The sequence below is a fragment of the Mirounga angustirostris genome, unplaced genomic scaffold, assembly GCF_029215605.1.
Source record: "Mirounga angustirostris isolate CCGP_5_RB_7025 unplaced genomic scaffold, mMirAng1.0.hap1 SCAF_1, whole genome shotgun sequence".
Classification (NCBI taxonomy): Eukaryota; Metazoa; Chordata; class Mammalia; order Carnivora; family Phocidae; genus Mirounga; species Mirounga angustirostris.
The window spans coordinates 155,303,559-155,322,673 of record NW_026991709.1 but is presented as its reverse complement, the minus strand read 5'-3'; positions in this window follow the sequence as shown (position 1 = coordinate 155,322,673).

Sequence of the window (19,115 nt, the reverse complement as noted above, 5' to 3'; positions counted from 1 at the left end):
TGCTGGCACCTCCCTCCAGGACTGCGCAAGCCCTGCCCCAGCATACAATTAGGTGTCTCACCACCTTTCCCACCTGAGGACAGCCTGCAGCCTTCTCTCACCTGCGGGAACCAATCCTCCCCGTGGGCTCCAGCGCAATGCGCCTGGCCGCCCGGCCGCCACACCCTCTCTACCGCTTGGTCCTGTTCACGCTGTTCTCATCTGAGAACAATCCCAATCCCAGACATCCTTCTAGAATTCAGATCTGGCTCAGGAAACCCTAAGGGGCTCTCCCTTTCTCTCATTTCCTACAGTCCCTTATTTTCTGTCCCATTTATCATTAAACAATTAATCACGTCCTATTTCTGGCTGCCTTGATCTGCTACGAAAGACACACGTTTAACTCTTCAGCTGCACCTGCCTAACTGCCCCAACAAGACCCGAAGCACTCTGCAGATGGGACTATGTACTTTGCGTATCTTGACATCTCTCTTAGCATCTAGCAAAGTGCGATGCAAACAGAAGGTGCTGGAAAGAGAGTAAAACCCTCCATTTTATGACAAGGGATGTATGAATAAAACATGGTAGAGGCCGTTTGCAGTTCTCTGAGTGCCCTGTGAACCAGAGAAGGTGCAGTAACAGTCACTCCAATCACTGTTGTGCTCCAAGCTGCCTAAAATGAGATTTCCAATTTCTGGTTTCTGTCTTCTATGTAGGTCTGGTCTCATTCAACTGATTAAATATATCACAAATTCTGTTTTAATATAGGTTACAACTTACAGATATTTTTCTCCAAAGATGTTTGGAGAAATGTTTCTACATCCTGACCCTCATGTGAGACCCTCGCCCCCGCTAACCCCACCCCTGCTCAGATACAAGCCACCGCTCCGTACCCTCATCCTGTCTAATCCACTCTCCCCAGAGCAGCAAGAGAATCAAAAAATTAGCAAAGCTGATCATATCATTCTCTACCACCCTGACCTTCCAGTTCCCTAAGGCCATCCCTGCCTGCTGTCCCTGCTGCCCAGAGGGGATGGCTTACCCCCTCCCCCAACTCCTGCTCAGCCCCCCTCCACCTGGCAGCCTCATTAACCCATCCTTCAGCTTTGTGCCTAAATGTCACTTAATACCTGTTCACTCTCCCTCTTGCCCATAAGACATAAACTAAGAGGCAGCAAGTTTGGTGTGATGTCTTCTGCATCTGGTAGATCCTGCACATAGTAGGTCCTCAAAATGTCAGTTTCACTTTCTGCAAGATAAAACTGTAAGAGCCTGGGATTCCGAGATGCCAGTCATTCCAAGGAATTACTCCTTGACACCCCCAAAAGTGTCATTCTCATCTCAAATTAATCTGGCCTATAATACCCAGAGCAACTTGCTCTGTCCCTGCTGTGGAATCCTTGGGTGGTGAGGAGGTGACAGGCTGTGAGGGTCCCCTGTGCCTGTGGTGGCAGCAGATGCATCTCAGGTTCTCCACTGGCCTCATCAGAGACAGCTAACCACTGAGTAGTCTTGGAGAAGTTACTCAGATGCTGGCCCTTGGTTTTCCTTCTTTATTTTTTATTGTAGTAAAATATACATAACATAAAACTTACTGATCATTTTTAAGTGCATAGTTCTGTGGCATTAAGTACATTTACACTGTTGTGCAACCAGCACCACCATCTACCCCCAGAACATTCTCATCTTTCCAAAGTATAAAACTCTATACCCATTAAACTCTAACTCCCCCATCTAGGACCCCTAGCAACCACCATATGGTTTCTATGATTTTGGCTACTCTAGGAATTTAATAGAAGAGGAATCATACAGTATTTGTCTTTGTGTGAGTTCATTCATATTATAAATGTGTCAGAATGTCCTTCCTTTTTTAAGGCTAAATAATACTCCATTGTATGGATAGACTACATTTTGCTTATCTGTCCATCTTTCCATCTGTCCATGGACACTTGGGTTGCTTCTACCTTTTGGTCTTCCTTCTTGGAAAAGTACAACTACTTTTAGTTTGCCTGGAAAGACAAAACCGAACAACCCTTCCCCAGACAGCTGTAGCATATAGGTGCTGCTGGTGCCCCACCCACATTCCTTGGGTACCTGCTGGTGCCACCCAAGGTTTCTTGCCTCCAGCTTGGATTCTCCGTCTGAAGCTGCAGAGGGCAGGCTGGAAGTGCTGGTACATTAGCAGCCCCAGGATCAGCCCCCAACCAAAGACCATGAGAGCTGGTGGGTGAATGTTTCACACAGCTTCTTCACCCCTTGGTGGCTGTAATCACCTACCATGACTGCCTGCTATCCTGGTTCCCTTCCCCTCTCCCCAAACCACTGTTGCCTGGGCTCACCTCCCAGATACACTATTTTCACCTGAATCCTTGCTCAGTGTGGGCTTCTGGGGGAATCCAAATTAAGGCCTGCACCAAGCTCACTCATGTACAGAGGCAATGATGGAGGAGGAGACAGACACATAATGTGTACTCTGCTGATGGAGAATCCCATTATTCACTCATGGTGGCAAGGATCCCTACGCCCTGCAGTCCAGTGGGGTGTGGGGCAGCAACCTCAGTAGGGGGATCCTGCCCTAAATTGGCCTGGAAAGACTCTTGGAAAATGAATGAGGAGGATCTTTTCTGACCACTCCAGGCTCGCGATGGCAGCTGTAGGCTCCTGCTGAGACAGGTCAACTCACCCTTCTGGATCGCAGGTGGCCTCCCCCACCCACCGTACCAAGCAGTGTCTCCCCATACATGGTGATGCTAAAACTATTCCAAGGCCAATGTGTCAGGCAGAGACCTCAGGGACAGTCAGGTCATATGCAAATCTCACTCCTGCAGACACGTGCCCACCTGCTTTTGGGGCTCTGTCAGCCCCTCAGTGCAAATGCAAGGGTGCATCATGTCTCACTATGTGTAGGCAGCCAGGGTAGAGGCAAACCTAGAGGAGGTATGCGTCCAGACCAAACACCCAGTCAGCCAGGCTACGTGGGCACCCGCCTCCCCCACCATGGGAGCAGAGGACCAAGTGTTTCTTGGAGTCACCGAAGCCTCCCGGTTGCCTTCGCATCTCTTTTCTGTTGCAAGGCTTGTTCTGCCAAGCTGACCCTTCCTGCAAATTGCATAAGATTCCAGGACTTAGCCACACAGCTCTGGTAACATCAGAGAAGCGAGAGCCAGAGTGTGGGACGTTTACAGGAGCAGACGTCCTCCACACCATCTGCTGTCACTGTGTCATCTAAGAGGACTTCATGTTGTTAATGAGGTCTTAGGCCATGTTACCTTCCACCCCGATTCAGTGACTGGTGACCAGAGGATGACTGCTTTTGGGCAATTCAGCTGAAAATCCTCAGCTGGATTGGACCTGCTGTGGTTGCAGGGCTCTGAACTGTTGTTTAAGAAAGAGCCACTGAGGGGCACCCGGGTGGCTCAGTGGGCTAAGCTTTGGCCTTTGGCTCAGGTCATGATCTCAGGGTCCTGGGACTGAGCCCCACATCGGGCTCCCTGCTCGGCGGGGAGCCTGCTTCTCCCTCCCCCTCTCCCCACCCCCTCCGCTTGTGCTCTCTTGCTCTCTCTCCTCTTTCTCTCTCAAATAATAAAATCTTAAAGAAAGAGCCACTGATTATAAAATGGAGCTCACTAAATTCCACAAAGCCAACTTCTACCTGTTTATTCAACAAATACTGACTGACTGCTTCCCTCTCTCTGACCTGTTGAGCTGGGGTCTGTGACCACATAAAGAAGCCCGAGATAAATCAAGGGGGGGTGGGGGCACTAGCCACGCCCCAACAATGAGCACTGTCTGCAACTATTTCAAGTGCCTCATATCCATTAACTTTTTGATCTTTCAGCAGCCCTTTGAGGAAGGTATTATTACCATCTGCACGTCACAGAGTGAGGAAATAACAGAACCCCACTGCCTCAATTCACCCAAAGTCACCTGGCTATCAAGCTACGAGCCAGGATCCCACCCAGATAGCAGGACTTGCACCCACACTCTTTTTTTTTTTTTTTAAGATTTTATTTATTTGTTTGAGAGAGAGAATGAGAGTGAGAGAAAGAGAGCAAGCACAAGCGGGGGGAGGGGCACAGGCAGAGGGAGAAGCAGACTCCCCACTGAGCAGGGAACCCCACACGGGGCTCGATCCCAGGACCCTGGGATCATGACCTGAGCCCAAGGCAGATGCTAAACTGACTGAGCCACCCAGGCGCGCCAGCACCCACACTCTTATTAACCACTGTGCCAAACTCCCCCGAAGCCCAAACAAGAGTGATCTTTGCATTTCCCATAGTCACTAGGTCAGCTGTCTCCCTTTCTGATCTGTCACAGGGAATCCACCAGGAAAAACGAATGTCTGCTCACCTTTCTGAACATGCCAAGCCCTGTTGACCCTTGTGCAGAGCGGTTTTGCATGAATAATGGCTAAAGTCAGGGTTTTGATGGAGAGAAACAAACCACGACATCTTAGGAAATGTTAATCAGGGTGGCGAGCGCTCTGAGTTGTGACAGCGGTGTCCCCTGCGGCAGAGGGCAGCCCCTGATGAGGCCTTGCCATCCTGCTTTCATGAGTCACTGAAACCACCTCAGCCCCATCTGCTCTGCCGAGTCACAGACACTTCAAGGTACGACGATGGCAGCAGAAGATGGCACCTGCGTAGAGAAACCTCCCTGCGTGCGGGCATGCACATGTGCGCTCTCCATTTGGATTGTTTTAACACACAGAGCCCACACATCCCTTGTGGTGGTAAAAACAGGGACCTTTGTGCCTGGCACTGTGCTGGGAACTTGGCAGGATGCAACGGGCTTCAACTCAAGGCTCTCAGAGTCTAATAAGAAAGACAGACCGTGAAGAGTTTGCTTTAAGACATTGTGAGAACAGCGCTGGTTACACAGACCCTGCCAGGAGTGGGGTGGGGCGACGGAGTCAGGGAAGGCTTCCCAGAAGAGGAGCCTTAGAGTTGAGTCTTGAGCACCAAGTAAGAATCATTTACAGTTCTCAAAAGAGTGAGCAAGGCAATTGTGTGAGGAGGAAGAGGCATTTCCTGGTCAGAAATGTGCAGACAGGCTGGGGGTGCGAGCTGTAGAGCCAGGAAGCCTAGATATGGACCCTTGCCCCTCTTGCTGGGCCTGGGACCTCAAGCCGTTTATTACTTCATGTTTCTCCTTACCTGTTGAACGGGGACTGCACTCTCATGTAATCCTCACTACCGAGAGCGTAGCCCACTCAGCACTTGTTCAACCAACAGCTTATTAAAATGGTTCACAGATAGAGTCGACCCTTGGCTTGTTTTCTACCACAACTACGTCACTTTGATCTCAAGAAGATTGGGAAGTGCCCCCAATCCAATGTCTCAGAGTTCTTCAGGGTCCTTGGCTCCTGGATTAGGCCTTGAAGCAGGAATAAAAGATGATCCCTTGGTTTTTATGCACAAACTGCCCATGTTTCCTCGCAGAATAATGTAGAATACATAATACCCAACATGCTACCCCGAAGAGGCAGGCGAAATTCAGCAGGCTCCAGGAGGGCACAGGAAAGTATATCTTCTGTTCGTTACCTTTAGGGGTCTATTTAAATGGTCATATCTTTTGCAGGAGCTACGGTGGGGTGGAATGGCGTGCGGGAGCTTAGCTTGGGGGAAAAGGGAATTTCCCCCAAACTGAATTAATTGTAGTGAACTGCAGAGAACCAAGAAGAGAAGTCCCTGTTTCAGAAAACAATTCACAAGTAAATTGCCAATCACCACAGCTCAAAGTCCACCGCAAATTCCCCTTCAAAACAGCAAAGGAAAGGAGCAAGGGCAATTTTTAAACTCTTTTCCTGGGCATATACCAGCCTATGTTTTGACAAGCAGTAATGGAAAGCAGGTTTCCTGCATGCTTCTATTCTCCTGGCTGTTGGTTCTCTAACTTGCTTTCTGCTCCTCTCTGTTCTGGTAACGTGAAATTTATTTTGTGATCCTGGTAAGTCTAGTGACCCAGACTTGTGTGAGGCTTTCTTAGAATTTTAACTACAGTTCTCTTCTTGACTTTTCATGGCTCTTAAGTTTCTTCAGTTTTCCTGGCCCTTGGTCCTTGGCAAGAGAGAACCTAGAACATGGCACTATGAATGAGCTGCCACATTGACTATGGCGGGACCAGGGACCAGAACCATCTTTGAGACAGTCTTTCACAAAAGGAACTGGGGGAGAATAACAGGGAAGGTACAGTGGAATGAGAATGGTTTCAAAAGGACTGATTTCAGGGCTTCTAGAAGCTACCTTAATAAAATCTACAAAAAATGGTGATGAGAGACACTACAAAGATCACCAGTTAGACTGCTATCCACAAACAAGACGCCTCTGGGAGAATAAGAGTCCACTTAAGAAATTTTAGCAACACAGCGGAAAAAACCCGAAAAAACCTGCACAAGAAGAGAAGGAAGAGTTTCATTTTGCCTGCATCATCCCATTCCTCAAGCCAGCATTGCTCAGCACCAAGAGGGAACTTCCAACCCAGAAAGAGCTCCCCTCTCTAGGAAAGGAAGAGCAGAGTGAGCAACTAGCGTCTCCAGCTTTTTGGGGGTAAGTGAAGGTCCTGCTTTGGCTGTGCCCTAGAAGGTACCTTCTCAAAATTTAATGCGTACATGAATTACCTGCAGATTCTGATTCAGCAGGTCTGGGGTGGAGTCTCAAATTCTGTTTATAACAAGCCCCCATGGAGCACGCTTTGCATGGCAAGATTCAAGATAACCTAATTCAACCATCTCATTTTCAGATGAAGACACTTAGGTCCAGAGTGAGGGAGTAACTTGGGGAAGGAAGGTCAGAGCAAGAAAGGAGTCTAAAATCTAGGTCTGTAATGGAGTCTAAAATCTAGGCCTGTGATTCCTGGCCAGTGGTACCCAAAGGAGCTTTCCCACCAGCTCTGCCCTTAGTCATCTAGGCCTGCTAGGAATCTGAAATTAGAGATTCAATTCCCCAGCTGATTCTAATGCTCAACCAGTTTTAGAGACCAACAGATGAGATGCCCCTCAAACTGCCTTCCAGATTAGGATGGTGCAGCCACCTAAGACAAGGATGGAGATCAGGTTGCTTGCTGTGCCACCTGGTGACAAGGGGGATAGGGGTGCATTGCGGGAGAGTGAAACCAGGGCCACTTCCCAGAGTTAAAGGGGTTACAAGAGTGGTTGGGGAGCCCACCCTCCACCTCTCTTTGAAGAAAACCAAAGTCATTGAAGATGAGGAAGGGCCACCAATGAGTTACCATCATTGTGAGGAGGGTGATCTGGATGTCTCAGAATCTATCAGAGAGAAAGTAAGCAAAACTGAGGCTGTGATCTCAGTGTGGAGGGAGGCATTTCTAGAAAATACATCCCTCTGAAGAGCTTTTGAGAATTAACTGAAAAACATCTGATGTGGGACAGTTTCCCTCTGAAAATGTGAGTGGGCTGCCGGCTGACTTCTGCTCTGTGTGAGAGCATGCCTATGAGGATGGCATACGTGGGGGCTTGGGGTCTAGGCTTCCCTACTGCCTGTAAGGAAGGGAGCACACAGAAAGAAGGTTCCCCTAAATGAGCCTCTAGGGAATGTGGGGCTGTGGTGGGCATTACTGGCCCAGATTCTGACCCTCCTTCCCCTTTGTTTGCCACATGGATTTGCAATTCTCCCACTGAAGATGGGAGGGAAGTGGAGGGGAGCATGCTTCTCTGCCCCTTGACTTTGCGTGGGCTGTGTAACTCAATTTGGCCAGATCGCCAGGGAGTAGATGCATTTTTGCTTGCTCCCTTGCCCCTCTGCCTTCACCATGAGCAGGCTGCCCGCTACCCCGCTGGTCCATGGACAATGAGCAACATGAGGAGCACAGCCACCAGCGGCCCCCACCTGAAGCACAGAGGCCTCACCGAGCCAACCCTGGGTCGGCTGAACCCCAGCAGCCCTGTGGAGGAGGGTAACACGTAATTGTCGCTGAAGTCCCTGAGTTCTGCGGTGCTTCCTGACACAGCCATGGCTGAATGGCGCAGGAGCCAAGAAGACGGGCCACGAGCACGAGTGTCTGCTCACAATGCCAAGTCAGTGCTCTGCTCAGGGCAACGGGTTACTCCTGAAGACAAACTGCTGAGCCACTAATTGAGAGGACAGGACAACTTTAGTAAACCAGTTATCACTGACTCCAATTTCGTGATCCCTTCTGAATTTCAGACCTTTGCTCTCATTCCTACACATAATGAAAAGAGAAACCAGACTTTTAATCATGGTGGTTGGCTGCAGAACGTGACACTTTTGCTAATAATAAACATGCGATCATTAATGCTTTACCACATCATATGCCTTTTGCTCAGGTCTCCTGGTACTTCATAAACACTTCCTCATTCATCATGTGGAGGCCTGAGGCTTCTGCTCACTCCCGTAGTGAAGAGAGGCGGCTAACTCCTGGCCTGGGGGACTTTTCCCAGGCTCCTGAGTTAATAGGATTCTCAGAGGGAAGGAGGACAAGGAATTACCCGTGGCCTTGTTGGAGAAGCTAGGCACTGACTGTAAATAATTTCCTATCAATGCAAATGCTTGCCACATCAGCGCCTGACTTGGGTCTTAATCTGGTCCAGCTTCTTGCTGACTGTTGTTATCTTAGGGAAATCAACCTTCCTGAGCCTCAACTTCCTGAACATAAAACCTGAAGAGCTGCTGTCAGGGTTCTAGATAATAACTATGTAAGAAAAAACTTCTGGTCTTCTGCTTACACGTGTAGGTACTCAAGGGTAGCTATTTTCCTTCTTTCTTTATCAGAACACAGAGGAAGGAGGGTGGTCCTGTGTGAATGTATACATTGTTAACTGCACAAAGACTCCCAGCCAAGGAGGCAAATGGGGCTGAAGTCCAATCCTTGTCCCCTCTGTGGCTTGTAGCTGCCCTGAAAGAAGGATCCCTGCTTCTAATCTGCACATGGGGTATATGGCGGGCCTGATGGCCCAGCACACTGAAAGTTAAAAATATGTTTGTGTCGAAATTTCTCTGAAAGAAAGTGAAAACCCATCACTTAACTGAGTAACTTGCAAATAATTGCTCAGCTTTTTTTTTTTTTTTTTTTTGATTCAGTACATCTGGGGAAAGGCGTTGGAATCTGTACTTTCAGTCAACATCCTGGATATTCGTCCATACCAAGGTTCAAGAACCACTGGGATGTTTCTGGTCTCCTTGGCTCAGGCTTGGGCTCCTGAGAGACCAGAGAAGGTTAAACAAACAAAGAGGAAATAATCCACAGCAGTTCAAGTTTAAATCCCAGGGTTAAAAATCCAGAAATAGGCCCTGTGCCTTGTTAACAATAGCTTCAGTCCGCAGGGCCTCCCAGCGAGGTTGGGGCAGGGAGAGGCTGGGGCACGGAAGGGGTGCATGGCAGAGGGGGCAGCTTGGGAGGTGGCCGGGTCTCTGACAAGTGACCTCTGATGCACATTAATGATAGGAAAGAGCTTGGCCACCGAAGGCAATTACAGAGGATGAGACACTGCGAAAGCCAGCGAGTCAGGGGAGTGCAGGGGGATCTTATTATCTCTCTGTCTTGCTTAATAGGAGTTAATAGTTGGAAGGGAATAAAAGAATGGTGTGTGAAGTTCAGTGCCAATACAGTCTAATATACACGCTACGTTTTTATTTCAAAGAGGATAAAGGCCCAAATTTTATACTGAAAACAAATGTTAAAAATTAATTATAAAGAAGACACCAGAGGGCCTTGAGCATGTTCCCTGGGTGACTGATTAAATGCCTGCCTCATTTAAACTGGTATAAACCCAATCTCTTGGATGAAGGCCAAAACTATTTGCCAACGTCCACAGAGACTCTCCAAGAAAATGATCCTGGTGCCAGGAAAGAGAAAAACATACTCACCACTGCTGCCCGGAGCCAGCCACCACCGCAGGGTGGGATCCAGTCACGGGCAGGAGAGGGAATGCTTCTGCTAGGTCAGTGTGGGTCAAGTGCATCCCTTACTGCCTGAAACCAATCATCAAGGACCCAAACAAATGACAAGCTCGAGCCTGTGATGAAGGTGGCCTGAAGAGTCCCTTGTCTCTGCAGGCTTGGAGGGGATGGGAGATTTTTTTTTTTAACCCCGGATTTTGTTTGGTTTCAGAGAGTGTCTTTCCAATTCTCAGAATGTGCAAGCTCTAATTGAAAATTTAAGAGGTAGGAAATAAGCGAATGATTCTGTTATCTTTTGAATTTTAAAATTATATTTTCATGGCAAGATAACATTTTCCTTGTTAAAATAAAACTGAAAGATTACCAAAAATGCTGGCTGACTGCCTTCAATACTTCACACACCCCCAAACCCTAATTTCTTTCTTTTTTTTTTTGCCTCAAAGTCTGGCATGGGTACTCTCTGACCTGCAGAGAACACAAACACACAGAATAGTTTTGTGTACTATTCTCCACTGGTGACATCACCCTGGGCATATTTTTCCACACCTCACATTTTCCATTAAATGACAGGTCTTGGAATTTGATTCATGTTGGTACATATGCTAACCATGGCATAATATTCCAAAATATGGATACAATTACTCCATGTCCAACATTTTGAAAAAAGGACCATGTTTTTTAGGTTGATATTTAGGGCTGTTCACAGTAAGATCCTAACCTATATTCTGTACTTTGTTTTCCACAGGTGCCCCCCCCTCCACTTCCAAGGAAACTAACCAAACCAGAGGAACCATTTGCAGTTTCCTACAAGAGAGCAGCATTTCAATGAAGAGCTATCTGTACCATCAGTTCTTCCCCATCCTTTAAGGGCAGTCATGGAACCTTCCGCAGGAGTTCCCGCCTCCTTTATATGCATGCCCCCTGTATGGGGCCCTTACCACTCTTGCTGAGCATTCAAGTAATTAATAGACTATTCTCACTGACCCCTTTTAGCAGCAAGCTCCTGGAGGGTAAGAGTATGGACCAGGGATGCACTAGGTGCTCAACAAATTTTTGTTGAATTAAAAAAATAAATAACAATGTCTTACCGATTCTCTATACTGCTATGGGAGGAGAAGCAAAGACTCAACTAGAAGTTGGACTGTGGATGCATTTTCCTCCCTTCCTTCCATCCATCCATCCATCAATCCATCTCTCCTTCTATGCATGCTTCCACCCCGCCCTTCATTCTTCCTCTTTGGTGGCAGCCATGAAAATGTGCCTTCTGATTTCTGACAGCACTGTGAAGCTGGGGTAGGTTAACTAATGGGAAGCATGAGACAGGGCCTGGCATGTGGGCACTTGGCCCCTCTGGTCACTGTGGAGGTGTGGCAGAACGGACAATGACGGCTCACGTTCCCAAGGCTGCACCAATTCCTGGAGTTCCCGCACATTGGTAGGGCCTTCCACATTTCATGGTGCTTTCATTTTATCCTACCGCAACCTGGGATTAGACAACCCCTATTTTAGAGTTAAGGAAGTGACTGCAAGAGAAACCGGTGGTTTGCCTGAGGGGCTGCTGCCAGTGCCCACTGGAGCCTAGTCGGATGCTCAGACCTCTGGAGCAACTTCAGCCCAAGGCAGGGGGGTGGGGGCAAATAGTCACAGCCCAAGAGCTGCTAGAACAAAACCAGCTCCATGATTCCTCTTGAATCCGTCTTGGTGAGGGAAGGTATGATATGCCCACACCAAAATCAGTTGATGTTTGTTTCTTTAAACTAGACTATGTCATTCAGGAAAGATGGGCTCTTACCCACCTCTGAATTTTCTACATTCTGAGATTCTATGCCTGCCCGGCGCACCCTCTTCCAGTTCTCGACAAGCACAGATGGATGGGGTTTGTCCGTCCAGCTTGAGGGCTCACGCTGCAGCTCCCTCTCCCCCTCGGCAGGGGTCTCGGCCTGAACAGCATCTCCTCCACCTCGAAAGCCGGTGGACGCCTCTTGCAGCCCCAAGGCCCCCCATCCCTTACAGCGATGCGGCACCTTCTTCCCAGCGAAGCGAGCCCCTGGCAGCCCTGACGCAGGCTATGCCACCGTCACATAGGGGGCCCAAGACAAGGGGCAGGGTAACCCCTCAGAAGTTGGGCTGCAGTGCGTACAGGTCAGCTGGAATGGGAGATCTAGCTAAGCCCTCTCTGAGCGGTCACCCCAGGTCCGCTCTGCTCGCCTCTTCCCTCTGAGCGCCCCCTCTCTCAGACGGCAGTGACTGCCTCATGTGTGTCTGTCAACCTTTCCAGGCCTCTGCAGGCAGACCGTGTCTGGTAGCCCTACTTCTCCTTCCTCTATGTTCACGTTTGGGAAACAGGCTTTTTAAAAGCATTCCTGTTTGTCAGCATCCCATCAACCATTTTTCTGGTTGGTTGCTTCTTGGCTTCTACAATTCCATTCATGTCCTCTGTGTCAGGGACCCTGTCCCCACTGCTCACACTTCCCCTGGTGTTCCTCCTGTGTTCCTTCGAATTCTCTCACTGCCTCCTCTGCACACTTGCCCTGTGTCAGACCTCTGGCTTGTCTCATCCAAAGAGACAGGACTCCATGAGCAGTGCAGGGCTGCCTGTCCAGGTGGCGGCCCACGGTGATGCGGACTGTGATGACCTGGGCCCAGATACAGCAGAGCCCCTTGGCAGTTCTTAACACACCATCAATTTTCAGGGATGCACTCAGCATACTTGGGCAAACAAGCAACCTGAGAGCCAGCTTGGGAGTTACTGGGCAGGAACCAGCAGTTTGGAAGGACTGAAACAAAAACACATAAGAGCTACCCAGAGTGCTTAAGTTGATGGAACTGGTGATCAGAGAGGGTAGGTACTGGATATGGAGAGAAATACTAATTTTCATCAATTTTGCTTCCTATACCCCAAACAGTGAGCAATGGATGCTGGCAACGAGGATAATGATGACGATGATGATACAAAGGACAAAAGGTTAAACCAGTGAATTTAACTTTCAAGAGTCAGGTGACTAAACGGTATTCCTGTTTTAATGGTTAGAAGATAAACTGGAATCTAGGAGAGAGTCTGAAAGTGAATAGCCATTTGTGGTGCTTTCCAGAGAAGAGGGTAAAGAAAGCATTTTTTTTTTTTTTAACAGAATTAAAATTCTCCAAAATAGGATTAATTCCTAACTATTCTAATTTTTATTGCAAGTGCACAAAACCCAGATCCTGATGTGGAGAAGACCAATGATTTCCAAGTCTGGTTTGCTGCTTAGGTTGCTACACTAGCCCGCGTCATGGGTAGGGTGTAAGAGTGCCGCCTGCCCCCACGCACACAGCCGGGAAAAGTCCCACCCTCGCCTTTCCTTTTATCCTTCTTTGAGGAGACTAAGACATCACATATCCCCTAGAGGAGGACAAGGTGACAGCTACATTTTGCCCCAGCCCCTCCGTCATTATCATTCCAAAATGACTGCATTTTAAGTGTGGCTTTCTCTGTCAGCTAAGAACTTGGATTCTTCCCACTGAGACAGAAGGCTACCCAAAGCATCACCAAAATGTGTTCCAGAAGCCTGCTCTGGCTCACGAGGTAGCAGTCCCCACCCCGGCCTGGGGTGAGTGGGATCCGGGAGGAACCAGCCCCTTCACTTCACAAAACTGGCCATCCTTCAACAATGTCAAGTAGGGGGATGATGGGCTCAGGTAACTTTCAGCTCCCCAGCCCCCAGGCCCCCAGTTTTGGGTATTCTTCTCTATTCTTTCTAATAATCCATTTCACAGTGATCTTCCACCAAAGGGCTGGCTTTTCCACTAGTGTTTCTTGGGGAAGGTGTTCCCCTTTTCTAAACCAGCATCCTACGAAACTGTAGCAAAGGGTTGCTGGTACTGTTTGTTACTGCCAGGGAAGTCAGAATTTAAGTGAGCACAGACCTTCAGGGGCTGTGCACTCACCTCCTTCAATCCACACACATTTTCGGGGATGAAGTGCGAGCCATCGCTGTATTCACGAAGGGACTTCATTGTTCTCCCTGCTGTCCTATTCATTTGATGCATGTGTCTAATATTGCTCTCTTTGCTCCCAGTTCTGGGAGTGGATCATATAACCTGAGCACTTTTCCCCAAGGTGTGAACCAGGTTCACACACACACTCTCTCAACTTCCTTTGTGTTTCTAAATTAGAAAACCTAAACCTAAATGTTACTTTTCTCAGATATGAAAGTCTCATGGTCAATGTAAAAGAAGAAGGCAATTAACTTCCTGGGTAAACTGCAGTATGGCAGCTCAAACCACCACATGGAAAAAAGTGGTTAAAAAAGAAAACCCATTCCACAAATGACATCCCTTGTTTAAGACCAAAATGATGAATGCAGCCCCGAGGCTCCTGCCAAACGAGCAAGGTAGAGGAGCGTTTGTTTTTCCCTCTGCAGCCAGCTGGCTACGGGGATGTGCTGTTTTTATGCTGCTGGGTACACTGATTGGCTGTTTGATGAGGCCGATTTGTGGCTAGTTTCTTTGCTTTTCTTTCTTTTCCTCCCTTTTTGATACCTTCTTTCAAGTTTTCTTTTTTTTTTAAATATATATATATATATATATTTTAAAGATTTTATTTATTTATTTGAGACAGAATGAGAGAGAGAGAGAGAGCGCTCATGAGAGGGGGGAGGGTCAGGGGGAGAAGCAGGCTCCCTGCCGAGCAGGGAGCCCGATGTGGGACTCGATCCAGGGACTCCGGGATCATGACCTGAGCCGAAGGCAGTTGCTTAACCAACTGAGCTACCCAGGCGCCCCCCTTCTTTCAAGTTTTCTAATAAAACAAGCTCCATTTCTGAATTTCCAGTGGGGCCATTATGGCCTAACACACAATGGGCACCGTAGGCCCTGATGAAACGCGCTGCGTTCTGTTAGTGAGTCCAGTAATTATAGAGGAACACACCTATGCAGAAACAAAAAGACGGAGGCAAAGCTCCAACTAGTTGTTCAAGTCTTAACAGTTTTCTTCCAGGTCTGATTAAAACTGTGCTTGAAAATTTGCCGTCTCCGGCTTCTGCATAAGTGAAAATGAAAACACATTTTTCTTTGCACTGTTCTTTACGAGAGTCAGATTGTGACTCAGAGGGGTAAAGGGACCTGCTTAACCATATTTGACTGACTCCCCAAACCACAGACTGATTCCTGCCAGGCTGGCTTAGAGCCCTGGAGTTCCCATAACCACAGGAGGTCACCACCATCTCCCCATGACTGAATTTCCTAAAACCTGGCCAAAGGCATCAGCTGGTTGTCTAGATGAGCTGGACCTCAGAATACAAAATAGCATGTGGAGCATGGCTGCACCTAGCACCTCAAAAACAGTTTCATATTAAGGCACTGGCAGGTCCTCTCACCTTCACTCAACACCTATGGCTTCAGTAATAGAAGTGGGGCGTGCTGAGCGGAAGGTCTGCGAAGTTTCTGTCCTACTCATGCCAGCGCCATCTTCCCAGACCTCTGGAGGGCCGCAGGTATGTCCTTGTGGCTGTGACCATGGGCTCTCATCAGCCTCTGGGGAAAGGCAAGACTGTGGCTCAGAATCCCCTTTCAGGTAAGGCCCTTGAAGAACCTGCGATGGGTTCTAAAGAGACATAGACACACAGACAACAGGCCTGGCCAACAGCTCTCCCAGGCACCTCTGGCGGCGGGGGGCAGGGGGGTTCCCCAAGAACTCTCTCTAGCCGCTCCACCCCCTGGGTCCCCATCAAGTCACTTGTTTTCATTACCCCCCAAACACACCTCCCACCCAATGTCTAGGCATTCTCCCCTCCCACAGGTGACAACCCCCCTTCTCATTCTGATCTCGCTGCCAAACCCATATTTCCTAAATCAGCTCTGAGCATTACTGAAAGACCTCAAAAGCGGCAGGCCCTGCAAAACACCTTGGCTGATTGCCACAGTGACGCCCCCTCCAGAGCCCCCAGTTCCACAAAAGACTGCCCATGAACCCCTCATCACTCCTCCAGGTGCAGGGAGACATCCAACACTGAAAACAAGGGGGGGTGGCCGGATGGGGTGCTGCCTGGAGCCAGGGACCCTATGGGGCTGGCTGCATGTGTCCAATAATGGTAATCAGCGCTGCCGGTGGGCTGGCACCACGAGCCCGCCTTTCCCTGTCATCCTCAGCTGCAAATCTTCTTGGCCATTTTGCAGGCACTTTTTGAATCTCTCCAGCCTTGCCAGGCAGGGCCATCCCCTCCTGCTGCTTCCCTGTGCTGTGATGATGCACAGAGTGACAGTCACTAGACCCAGGTCTCAGTGTCGGGGGCCAAAGCAGCCCTGGGCTGGTTGCGGCAGCCTCGCTGGCAAACAGACCCTCCAGAACTGAGAGGAGCCCAGCGGGGCCTGCAGTGGGCCGGGGGTGTCCTGCCTGTGCTGGGAGGCGCCTGGGAGGTGGCGGGCTGAGGCAGGGGGATGATAGCACCCACCCACGAGCCCCTGCTTCGCACGAGGTGTGAGCAAATGAGGAGCCGGGAAGGGAGCTTTGCAACCCGCTGCTCTCAAAGGCTGGCAAGCTCGCTCTCTCCGTGACTCATCCAGTTTCACTCTCAGGACTTCTTAATGCCTTTTATCTGCCACAAATGTTCCTGTCAGGGAGCTGGTAGGTGTTAGATGTTCAAGCAGACTCAGGGGTGTGAGCACACACACACTGTCTTTTGAAAAGCACATCTGTCTCGCTTAAAAACAAACAAAACAACATACCTGCCTGCCTTAAAGTACTTCTCTGGGGATGAACGGCCTGCCTCTGACTGCCGAGCTCCCAGCTCGTCGGCTCTAATTGGAGGAGGAGCTCCTGCTGGAGGGGAGAGCCCTGAGAGCCAGGCGGGCAGCCCGCCGGGTCAGGCCGGGCACAGGCGTGTTGGAGGGGCCGGGGCAGCCACCCCACGCCCCGGCTCCAGGGCTGCGCCCAACGCAGGGCCACGGGGGGGAGGCTGAGGGTGGGCAACTGGCACTCTCTCCAGAAATGGCAAAGCGAAGGGGACAGAAGGCTAGCGAAAGCCGAGCGTAATTAGTAAACAGCACTCTTTTCTCCACCTTTCCCTCAACAATGGCTAATGTAAGGTCCTTTCCCAAACCTTCAAGTCCCATTTCAAATACTCCGTGAGATCATCCACCTTCCCGCAGACAGGTGGGGCCCGACCCCTATGAACGGATTCAGCTCCACTCCACAAACACGTAGGGAAGGAAGGACCGCGCTGCCCCAGGGAGGCTGATGGCCCTGGGAAGCAGCAGACCGATGAAGTGTGTGACCCGCAGAAGCAGGTGACGACAGACGTGCCAGCAGGGCCCGGCAAATGCTGCCGGACACAGACGAGGCACCGGCGATGGGGCCATCTCGCAGGGCAGCGGGGGCCACAGGAAGGGGGGCGGGCTGAGGTGCAGGGCAGCCAGACACGTGGGGCCGCCAGTGGGGGGTCGCGGGTCGGCCTGGGCGGGCATGTGGGGCTGGGAAGGGGGCTGGTGGCCACAGTGTGCAGGGGCTGGCATGCTTCCCGAAGGACCCCCGACCCCCCTTTGGAGGAGCCGGCCATCAGGTGCTTCCTGCAGGGAGATGACTGGCTCTTGAGTTGGGGGTTGGCTGGGGGTGGTCAGGGGAGGACGAGGGAGAGAGCAGTGGGGTAGGAGGGAATGGCCAGAGCAGAGAAACATTTTGAAGGCAGAATTCACGGGACAGGCTCAAATGAAGGAGGCACAAAGATGTGTCTGCCAGCAAGAGGTCAAGGGTAGGTGGCTGGAATCCAGGGTATCCCAGGCTGTGGGGAGGGGCAGGGGTGGAGACAGGGCAGGAGCTACACAGAAGAAAGAGAAGCATCTTGCTGCAGAACGGTGTCTTCCTGTTCCTGGGCCCCCAGGAGCAGGCAGTGGCCGTTTCCTAGTGCCCTGCACATCTCAGCACTGAGCGGAGGGTCAGGTAGGGGTAAGGGGGAAGCTGACATCAGCCCTGACAAATGCAGCATCACTCAGTGCCGTGGGCAGAAAAATACAGGCCAAAAGTGAGCTTGAAACAAGAACCCGTGTGGGGTCGGAAAGGAAATGGAGGCACAAGGAACAGCTGTAAAAGCCAAGGAATGCCAAGAACCCTGTCTGCCCCCCTACTCCAAAGGCTGGCATTTTGCCACGGCAGGTGGAAGGACAGCTTAGGGATCCAGCAGGGCGGGTCCCTTGGTCAACTGCTTCCAGAAAGGCCAGGGAGGATGAAGGAAATAGGGTCTGCCTGTAGGAAGTCTCAAGCACTTTCCAGGCCTTATTTTTAGATTAATGGGCTGATGCTGTCACAGCACGGGATTCCCAGCAGGAAGGGACCGCATGTTCACCGTCTGCTCTGTCACTTCAGCCACAGAACTTTCACCCTTGCTACCTCTCACAGATGGTCCTCACTCCTCCATTTTATTTTATTTAAAAAATTTCTTTTCAAAATTTATTTTTCAGTTTTTTTATTCAAGTATAACGAACATACAGTGTTCTATTAGTTTCAGGCCATAGAAACATTTTTCTGGATATGTCTCCTAAGGCAAAGGAAACAAAAACAAAATTAAACTATTGGTACTACACCAAAATTAAACGCTTCTGCACAGCAAAGGGAACCATCCTGAAACAAAAAGGCAACTTACTGAATGGGAGAAGATATTTGCAAATGACATATCCAATAAAGGGTTAGTATCCAAAATATATAAAGAGCTTATACAACTCGACACACAGAAAATCATCCAATTAAAAAACGGGCAGAGGACCTGAATAGACATTTTTCCAAAGAAGACATCCAGATGACAACTCATTCCTCCATTTTAAAGCCACAGCTCCAGGAGGCATCCTGCAGGGGTCCTGAATGGCCACCCTGATCTCGAGGCTTGGTCCCCCCTCTCCCTGCCCCCCGGGAGTCCCAGGAACCCCCACGGTGTGCCCTGAGGCACACAACCTTCTCAAAGGAACCCCAGGGCCAAGGCATTAGGTGGTTACACAAAATAAAATGACCAGCCTTTTTACCTCACGTTACAAATTGAACTTCAAAAGGGGGAAAATACAAGAAATATTCCAAACATGCTCTTCCGGGCACCGGCTGAGCTTTAGGCTGACTCACTCTGCTTGTCTTCTTTTCCACAGAGGGAAGGGGAGGAAAAGTGAGGAAAGACCACAATTTCACTTCATAAAGAGACTTGGTTTTCTTACATAAACACGAACTTTTCGGTGGAAACTTTAGCCCATCTCATTAACTCCACAACTGCAGGGTGTTCTGTCTTAGGTTACTGCAATTAG